The 9,694-nt window shown below is 39.5% G+C and overlaps 1 long non-coding RNA gene across 1 annotated transcript; it reads left to right on the forward strand.

Annotated features, from left to right (window-relative positions):
• The first annotated feature begins 839 nt into the window (after positions 1 to 839).
• On the forward strand, positions 840 to 9,394 carry LOC131487518 (uncharacterized). The gene is made up of 3 exons (XR_009249798.1): positions 840 to 1,478; positions 6,498 to 6,609; positions 7,531 to 9,394. It is a non-coding gene; the product is annotated as an uncharacterized LOC131487518 (long non-coding RNA).
• The last annotated feature ends 300 nt before the right edge of the window (positions 9,395 to 9,694 follow it).

Raw genomic sequence — 9,694 nt, forward strand, 5'->3', positions numbered from 1 at the left:
TCTCTCTCTCAAAAGTAAATAAAACATTTTTTAAAAATTTTTTCAAAAAAAGTAAAAGTGAGCACTTCTACCCCTCATCCCATGAATTTGCTCAGGTAGCTTGTCCAAGGCCACACTTTTAGTTTGTGGGAGAATGAAGATTAAAATCCAAGTTCTAACTCCCAACATCTGTGCACAGAACCATGACTAAGTGAGACCTTTCAAAGTGTGTGCCCAGTAACTTCACACATGAGAAAATCCTGTGAAGAGCTTGTAGTCAGAAAAAAATAATGAGACTGACCCCCACTCTGACCTGCCACCAGTCCCCACCTTTCACTTTCACCTAAAATTTGGCAAAGCCTTTCACTCTCAGTATAGAGCACTGGTTCCTCACTGTGTATGCATGGTTTCATGCTTCACACCAAGCATAGCACAAATAGGTATATGGGTCCTATCTCAAACTCAGGAATCTCTCAGATTCCTCCCATTAGTGGAAGGGGATCCAGCAGGATGGAGAAACCCATGAACCACTAAACTTTGGTTGAAGAGGCAATCTCCATTACTATAATGGAGATGGTTTTCCAGAACTGAGCACTTGGACAAAGCTGCCGGGGGCAGTGAAAAGGCTGGGCTATCATCAAGCTATTGGAAGTAGCAAGGAAAGTTGTCCTATCATCATCACCTCTCTGGGACATTTGTTTAAGAGCTAACAGTGGATTGTGTTTCATATTCTCTTCCTTGGCTTGATGTGTTCATTCATTAGCAGAGAGCTCTGTGCCAGGCTTTCCAGCTCCTTTTAGACCTTCAAAGGAATGAAAGAATGATAGTTACAGAAACTTGTTTATATATATAATAATAACATATAAAATAATAATCATATAAGTTTATTATCTCAAAAATGCTTATAATTTGACCCTTTTTTTTTGTAAGAAAGAATGGAAATCATGCTGATAGTCCTGGAGAAGCCATATTTGGACAGGTACTAAAAACGACTCTTGGTGATACAGTGGACGAAGTGGTAATGAAGTTTAAATAAATGAACTTGGATAGGCACGACAAGAGCTGTGGCGATTGAGCTAAAGTACAGGGAAAAAGAGAAAGACAGAACCCAGCTTGCACTGAGTGCCAGTTGCCTTTACGCTGAAAGCAGAGACAAAGATAGTGAGTGTTTCTTGTGGATTAGATGTGGGCTCAGCAGAAGACAGCCAACCTGGAGCCATTTCAAATTTCACTCAAGAGTCCTACTCAAAAAGATGAAGTGACCCCAACAAAGGGCTGGTTCACCTGACTCCCACTGCTGTGGGAGGAAATAGAAGTGACCAGCGGGAGGTAAATGTTTCACCCACAGTACAGGCAGTTCAATGTGGGAGCCTCCAAAGTACCCATGAAACCACCCACGAGAAGAATAGTCAGCTTTGAACATCCACCAGAAAAAGACAGCTTTAAACATTTGCCACAGCCAGAGGAAACCAATACCAAAGTACCTTGGTGCCAGTCAGGTAAGACATTTCCTACCCTTCAGTTCTTATTCCTCTCTCTGTTTTAATATTGGAGGATCCAGAGGCAGCCTGGGGGCAAGTGGGGACGGAGGAGGGGAAGCATCAAGTAGGGGAACAGAGACGAGGCTAAGACCTATCTTTCACTGCAAGCACTTTGTCAAGGGGAGAAACTTTAACTTTAAATGGAATTTGAACTTTAAACTATTACATTTAAATTACTGAACATTTTGATTAACAAAATAGGACTATTCAGATGACTAGATATAATTGGAAGACCTTTTTTTTTAAGGTTTTATTTTTTTAAGTAACCTCTACACACAACATGGGGCTCGAACTTACAACCCTGAGATCAAGAGTCGCATGCTCTACCAATTGAGCCAGCCAGGTGCCCCACGGAAGACTTTTATTATCTAGGAGAGTCCTGGTCTGGCCTTCTCTCAAGAGAAGGACTAGCTCCTCAGGATGGGCAGTGTGAAGAAAAGGGAAACTTGTTTTTGACTGTGTTGATTCAAAGTACCTGCCATAGTGTTTTGCCATACTTATTTTTCTGTTATATGAAACTGAAAATGTTCTAATACCATAGTGAATATTTCATGCATAAATTAAATACCAAATATACACAAAAATGAATTTCCTAAAGTAATATCTTACTTCAAATTCTATTTCTCTCCGCTTATTGGAAAGGACATTTAATAGTCAGAAGAGGGGCACCTGGGTGGCTTGGTTGGTTAAGCGTCCGACTTCGGCTCAGGTCATGATCTCACGGTCCGTGGGTTCGAGCCCCGCGTCAGGCTCTGTGCTGACAGCTCAGAGCCTGGAGCCTGTTTCAGATTCTGTGTCTCCCTCTCTCTCTGCCCCTCCCCTGTCATGCTCTGTCTCTCTCTGTCTCAAAACTAAATAAACGTTAAAAAAATTTAATAAAAAAAATAGTCAGAAGAAATGTATTTTAGTGCTAGAAAGGGCTTGCAAAGGGTGCTCTTTTCAGGGGATTTTGTAGGGAATCAAACATGACATAGTATGCTGACTTTCTCAAGAGAAAGTTAAGCATCAGCCTCTTTCCTCCCCCTCATAGAGGAATCAAGCCACGAGCTGTATGTATCAGCTTTTTTAGTTCACAAAGCTATGGAACTAAAGCTTCTTTTAGCCTTTGGATTCCTGGGGCATTTCTTGATGCTGTTTTCCAATTCATAATTTTATGGATCTATTTTTTCTGTTGCTACATCTATGCATTTTGAGCATATTTGTTTCTTGCACTTGTAACTAAATAGTCGACCAGCCTAAGTCCAATAGAAATGTAACTGAGGCCACATATTTGCTGCTTTTAGCATCCTTAATAATTTCCATCTTTCATTACTCAGCCATAAGTATTAGCATTTTTATTTTTCTGCCTTCCACTCACTTTTGTAAACTAGGTTCAAACAAAATATTCAAATCATTGCATACACCAACAATGCTTTACAGATAATAATACAGCCCAGACAAAATAGGATCAATTGCTAAAGATACCATCATGAAAACTTTACTAATCAGCAAATGTTTGAGAATCCCAATTTATGCATATAAAAAGTGGGTTATACGATGTCCAAAGACAGTGTCAGGGTCTCATTCATCTGAGGGTCACTAGTATCTAGAAACATGATGCTCAATAGATGTTTGCTCAGGGAATGAATTCCCTTCCTAGAAGGTGTGGAGTAGATTTGCAAGTTTGATAAATTTTACCTGATTTTTGCGATGTGTACTTAATCGTGTTAATTCTACTTCTTTGACTATTATGTTCAGGCCATTTCAAATATCTAGATTCAAGCCTTTCCAGGTCCCCAACACAAAGATGGAAATATTGGGACAAACACAATTTTGGGCCACTCCTTGTCATGTCCTAGAGGTACACATGAGAGACTAAGATAGTTAGAAGTTGTTTTCCTTTAAATCACCTCTTTTGAAGTGTTTGTCAAGACATTTGGTGACAGATTTCAAATGTGACCATTTAAAAGTTTAAAAGAAATCCAAGATAAATAGATGCAAGACTACAGAACCAAACTTTATGAACACTACTAATGTATTCACCAGCTGGATGTTTCTAATTTGTGCGTGTCAAAAGCTTTCCTTATGAAAATAGAATTATAATAAGAAATGACTAAATTAAAAAGCATGGAAGCACTCAGTTTCTTCTTGAATTCTAAGTCCACCACTTGTTGGGACACCCGGGTGGCTCAGTCATTTGGGCATCCAACTTCAGCTCAGGTCATGATCTCACAGTCCATGAGTTCGAGCCCTGTGTCAGGCTCTGTGCTGACAGCTCAGAGCCTGGAGCTTGCTTCAGATTCTATGTCTCCCTCTCTCTCTGCCCCTCCCCTGCTCATGCTCTGTCTCTCTCTGTCTCAAAAATAAATAAAAACATTAAAAAGAAAAAAAATAATTCCACCACTTGTTAACTATATGATCTTGGGAGAGTTGCTTGGCTTACCATATTTCAGTTTCTTCTTAGGTAAAAAGAGAATAATAGAACTTTTTCCCCCATGAGACTTTAGGACTAATTGTGAGACAGAAAAGGAGAAAATAGATGGTGATCAAAGTATCACCTGCTCAACTGATAAAGATTCAAATTGAAGATGTGGCCTAGATGTATGGTACCAATAGGCATCCTGATGTAGAACCACGGTCATACACTGAGTAGCACTAAAACTGCTCGTCTCTCCAGGCAAGAGCCTGCCTCTGTAAAATGTACGGAGTGGAGAAGCAAGATAGAATGAATGCTCTTTGTGGATCCTGGGTTAAAATGAGGTAAGCAGGAGCTGAGATAAGCATTTTAAAATTCTTCTTTCTAAATTTTTAAAAAATATTTATTTATTTTTGAGAGAAAGACAGAGCATGAGTGGGGGAGGACCAGAGAGAAAGGCAGACACAGAATCCAAACCAGGCTCCAGGCTCTGAGCTGTCACCACAGAGCCCAACACGGGGCTCGAACCCATGAACCGTGAGATCATGACCTGAGCCAAAGTCGGACACTTAACCGACTGAGCCACCCAGGCACCCGTTAAAGTTCTTTTTTCTAACTCATCAAGATGAGAAGTCACTCCTCTTTCCCTGTGGGAGTATTGAGAGGGGTTGTCAGAGAGTTGACAGGAGTATTACATTAGTGAAGCTCCTTCTATAAACATTGGCATGGGGGGAAATTTCCTAGACTTTTGTTCTCTTAATCCATAGGGCTAGACCAGTTAGCCTGTATTCAACCAGGCTGTGTCTATCTCCTCATGGGGAAGAGATCAGCAGACTATCAGGATCGTCATATTCTCACTTTCATAAGGCTGTTCCTCCAACACTAATCATGCTCCTGATATAGTGCAGGTGAATAATGATGCTTCTGCCTTCAGAATGCTCTGAAATAGGCCAGATGAGCACACTAACTAAATTAACTCAGAGGCAACATTGTGCCCAAGGCTGAAAATAAATTTCCTATTTTATTTCCCAGCCTAAATTATGTCTAGCCAAATTGTCCAATTACAGTTGACCCTTGAACAATGCAGAGGTTCAGGATGCTGACCGCCCCCACACACAATCAAAAATCCATGTATAACTTTTGACTCTTGAGAAACCCAGCTACTGATAGGCTACTGTTGACCTTGCAGCTAACATAAACAGTCGGTTAACAGGTTTGTATATTATCTGTATTACTTACTGTATTCTTACAATAAAGTAAGGTAGAGAAAAGAAAAGGTTAGGAAAATCATAAGGAAAAGAAAATACATTCACAGCACTGTTCCGTATTTATCAAAAAAATATTACTTTAAATGGACTCTCACAGTTCAAACCTGTGTTGTTCAAGGGTCAACTGCACACATTGGATTACATTGGTCCACTAAGAAGCAGAGTCCAATACATGTAAGAGATTTACTGGGAGAGGGGGTAGAAGGTGAGAAAAGCCCTCAAACCACAGTGCTGGTCTGATCCCTGTGCAAGAAGAGAAGGAAAGGATTTTTTCCTACACCTGGATAGGAAGACTCTTAGACTATAGTATAGTTCCTAGAAAAGTTAAACCTGGTTGATGGGGAATCCTTGAGCCAAAGTTTTTTGTTGGGGAGTTCTACCTCACTGAATGGCTACGCCTCACTGAAATGGGCCTGCTTTGTTACCCCAGCCATCCTCAGTCATTCCTTTACCACTCTGCTCCTGGCTCTTTCCAGAGCAGACAAGAACACGTGCTTTCTGCAGGCTGAACTATCTGAAAGAGAATGGTGAAGGGGAAGTGAACATTGGTTATATTTGATCTTTGTCATGTGCCCTCATCCCAAACTCACCAAAGTTGCTTCTCCTCTCCTGGGAAGTAGTAAGTGCATAGACCAGGAAGATTACAGTAGTTCTTCCTCATCCATGGTTTTGCTGTCTGTGGTTTCAGTTACCTGAGACCAACTGCAATCTGGAAGCAGATGAGCCTCCTTCTGACGTCTTGTCAGAAGGTCAGTGGTCGTTGCACTTACGTCATTCACCTCAGTTCATCTTATCACGGAGGCATTTTAGCATCAGACATCACCACAAGAAGAAGGGGGAATACAGGGAAATAAGAGACTTTGAGAGAGAGAACACATTCATATAACTTTTATTACAGTATATTGCTATAATTGTTCTAGTTCACTGTGCCTAATTAATAAGTTAAACTTTTTCATGGATATGTATGTACAGGAAAAAACACAGTTACATATAAGGCTCAGTACTTTCCACGGTTTCAGGTATCTGCTGGGGGTCTTGGAACATATCCTCTGCAGATTGCAGGGACTACTATACGCTCATGGAAAGAAATGTAGTCCGTATGGAAGGAAATATCAGGAGTGGGGTGTAAGTGTTTCCCCATAAAGTTATGTGAAATACTTAGCACAGTGACTGAAAAGAGATTAGTACTCAAATGTTGGCTATTATAAATCAAAAAAGGAGTTGAAAAACTAAGATGAAAATTATTTCCAGTTTGTTATTTACAGGAGTAGGGCAATCAAGCAAATTCTATAATGTTGGATTTTTTTTTCTCAGATTTTTTTTTAAGGGTAAAAATCTATATTTGGAAGTGTCCTTTTAATGATCGTCTATGAATACAACCTACTTCAGACATGGAAACAGCCTCCAGACACACAAACATGATGAGGTCAGTGGTGAATTTCTTTTCCTTGGATCTCAAGACCATAGAATTGGATTAATACTAATCTTTGGTTATGATACACTCTTCTCATTGGTTCTTCCCTCTCTCCCTCCTTCACTTTCCTTCCTCCCACCCTCTTCTCTCCTCTCTGCCCTTCCTCCCTGCCTTGTTGCCCCTTCTTCTTACTAACTTGTGCCCCCTCCTAGGGAATCTTACCACATCAACGCCTCTTTCTGAATGGAATAGGACTTTTGGACTCTTTTGCCCTTTTCCTCCTTTCCCTCCCAGGCAACTGTCTTTATTTGTTGGGCTGGGTTTCAAATTTGAATAAACACTGAAAGTGACAGACTTGTCACATCTGGAGGAAGCTGCTGTTTCTTTTGGTTTTTCACAGAATTCTAAGTGCATCCCTAAAGCTCAAAGAAAGGGTATGATTTTGACTCAAACTTTGCCCTGTTTGCCAACCTCAGGGAGTCTAGGTTGAGTTAGGGAGAATGTAACAAAACCTGACAGTAGACAAGTCTAATGTGGTTTGGAGTTTTATTATGAAACTTCTGCATAGTTCTGCTTTTCACCCAGTTGTGTCATAAGAAAACAGCCAAAACAGTCATCTCAGTTTTTGCTAAGCATCTTTTAGAATAATATACACATTCAGTATTTAAATTTTCTGTATTGTAATTAACAAATTAATATAAGATGTTGAAATTGTATTATGTACTGATTCAAACAGACTTGAAGCTATTTTCTTGCTTTCTTTCAGTCATGACTATATATATACATGTATGTACAATATCAAGATCTATATAAAAATATTCACATTAAAAACAAACAAAATATTGGACTTTAAATTTTTTTAACAAGTAAGAACTTGGTATATTGTTCCCATGAGTCCTATTTATTTATTTATTTATTTGTCTATTTACTTAGGAGCAGAGAGAGAATCCAAGCAGGCTGTCAGCATGGAGCCCAATGTTGGACTTGATCCTGTGAACTGTGAGAACACGACCTGAGCCGAAATCAAGAGTTGGATGCCCAGCCAACTGAGCCAGCCTGGCACCCCTGGACTTTATTTTTATTATATACACAATTTTTTAAGATTTTTTAAAATGTTCATTTATTTTTGAGAGAGAGAGAGAGACAGAGTGTGAGTGGGGGAGGCGCAGAAAGAGAGGGAGACACAGAATCCAAAGGAGGCTCCAGGCTCCAAGCTCTCAGAACATAGCCCGACACCGGGCTTGAACTCACGAGCCATGAGATCATGACCTGAGCTGAAGTCGGACGCTCAACTGACTGAGCCACCCAGGTGCCCCTATGTACACAATTTTTATTCATTAAAGAAAACTTGGGTAATACAAAAAATTAGAAAGAAGGAGAAATTATATATGGGACAATTTCTTAATTCACTCTAGTGGCAACTGATAACTGTGTTATGTGCTGAGAAAAATACATCAATGACAAGGACATGGACTGTACCCTTTAGGAGAGAGACATAAATAAAATACATGTATTTTTAAGACAGTGAAAGGTTAAGTTTGTCAAGCATCTGCAGTATTTCAGAATTTTCCTGTTACCTTTAACTCACTCATCTGGAGGTAGGCTCTGTTTACCGAGAGATCACATGATCTCTGGGAGCCTGGGCTGTATCGTGACTGAATTTGAGGTCCAGTCTTCTTTAGATTGCATGTATCTGCACTTCATTCTTTAGAGGAGCAGCAGTTGGAAAGAAATCTTTCTCCTTGTTACATAGGATGGGAGGAAGAGTGATAAAAGGTACCCACTGAAGACAAAGAAACTACTTTAAGATGGAGGTAGAAAGGGGACATGGTTACCCAGTATATTAATGACTCATTCCACGTTTCACAAGAAGGTCAACCACCAAAGCAGAATGTTTTTTTCTAAAGCTATTTTGAATAAAATTTTGAAAAGGAGCGTTTTAACAAAATAAAGTCTAGCCAAGAGTTTTACGATTTTCAATAGGTGTAGTAAGACACCTACTGATCCTGTATAAATGTGCAGTCAAAATCAATTGACTTTTTGTGCTATCAATGGCAGACTTCCATTGATTTCAGATAATTAGAACTGTGTCTAATATTTTAAGTAATTATGCTGAGAATGATACAAAAGAAGTAAAGCTGTGAGATCCTGTATTTATGATCATTTAACATAGCCAAAAAAAAAATGGAAGAAAAGTATTTCGGTTCTTAAGATATTTGAGGCAACTGGACATAAGGAAGAAACTGGAAGTTGTCTTATTCTGGCTTTCTTCCACTGATGCAGCAAAACCAGGCAGTTTCTAATTCTCCCTTGATCATATTTTTTATATACTTATATATGTATATCAAACTCCTAACAAAATCACCACTCCTTTAATCTGTTGTTTTCATTTATCCATCTGTCTAGCATCCATTCATCCAGTAAATATTTATTATGTACCTACTACCAGGGATAGCACTTTTTTGGACAGGGTATTACCAAATACCTCAGGTGAAGAATATTCACATGTCACTGAGATATGAGTTTATATAATAAAATGAAGCTGCTACGGGAAACTTGGAGTTTATTTACAAAATAAATGAGCTTCAATTTAAGGAGCAAGTAGCACTCAGTTTTTTCAAAACTTAGGGTGGCTTGGTTGTTTGTTTTTAAAGAACACTCCTGGGGCATCTGGGTGGCTCAGTCAGTTAAGCATCTGACTTCGGCCCAGGTCATGATCTCATGGTTCATGAGTTCGAGCCCTGCGTCAGGCTCTGTGCTGACGGCTGAGAGCCTGGAGCCTGCTTCAGATTCTGTGTCTCCCTCTCTCTCTACCCCTCCCTAGCTCATGCTCACTCTCTCTGTCAAAAATAAATAAACTTAAAAAAAAAATTTAAGAACACTCCTAAACGACCATGCAGTTCTGAGTTACAAGTTTCTTTTACTAATGAACAAATGAAAAACGCTCCTCATGGCAAGGAGCATCAGCAATGGATTATTTGACTCTCACTGTGGTTTATTTCATTATACGATGAGTCACATTTTTTCCTTTGTTAGTTACAGAGGTTGAACAAAATCTGGTGGGTATATCTGACATAGGCTACAAAATATAAAATTG

Source organism: Neofelis nebulosa, chromosome 10 (assembly GCF_028018385.1).
Source record: "Neofelis nebulosa isolate mNeoNeb1 chromosome 10, mNeoNeb1.pri, whole genome shotgun sequence".
NCBI classification, from domain to species: Eukaryota; Metazoa; Chordata; class Mammalia; order Carnivora; family Felidae; genus Neofelis; species Neofelis nebulosa.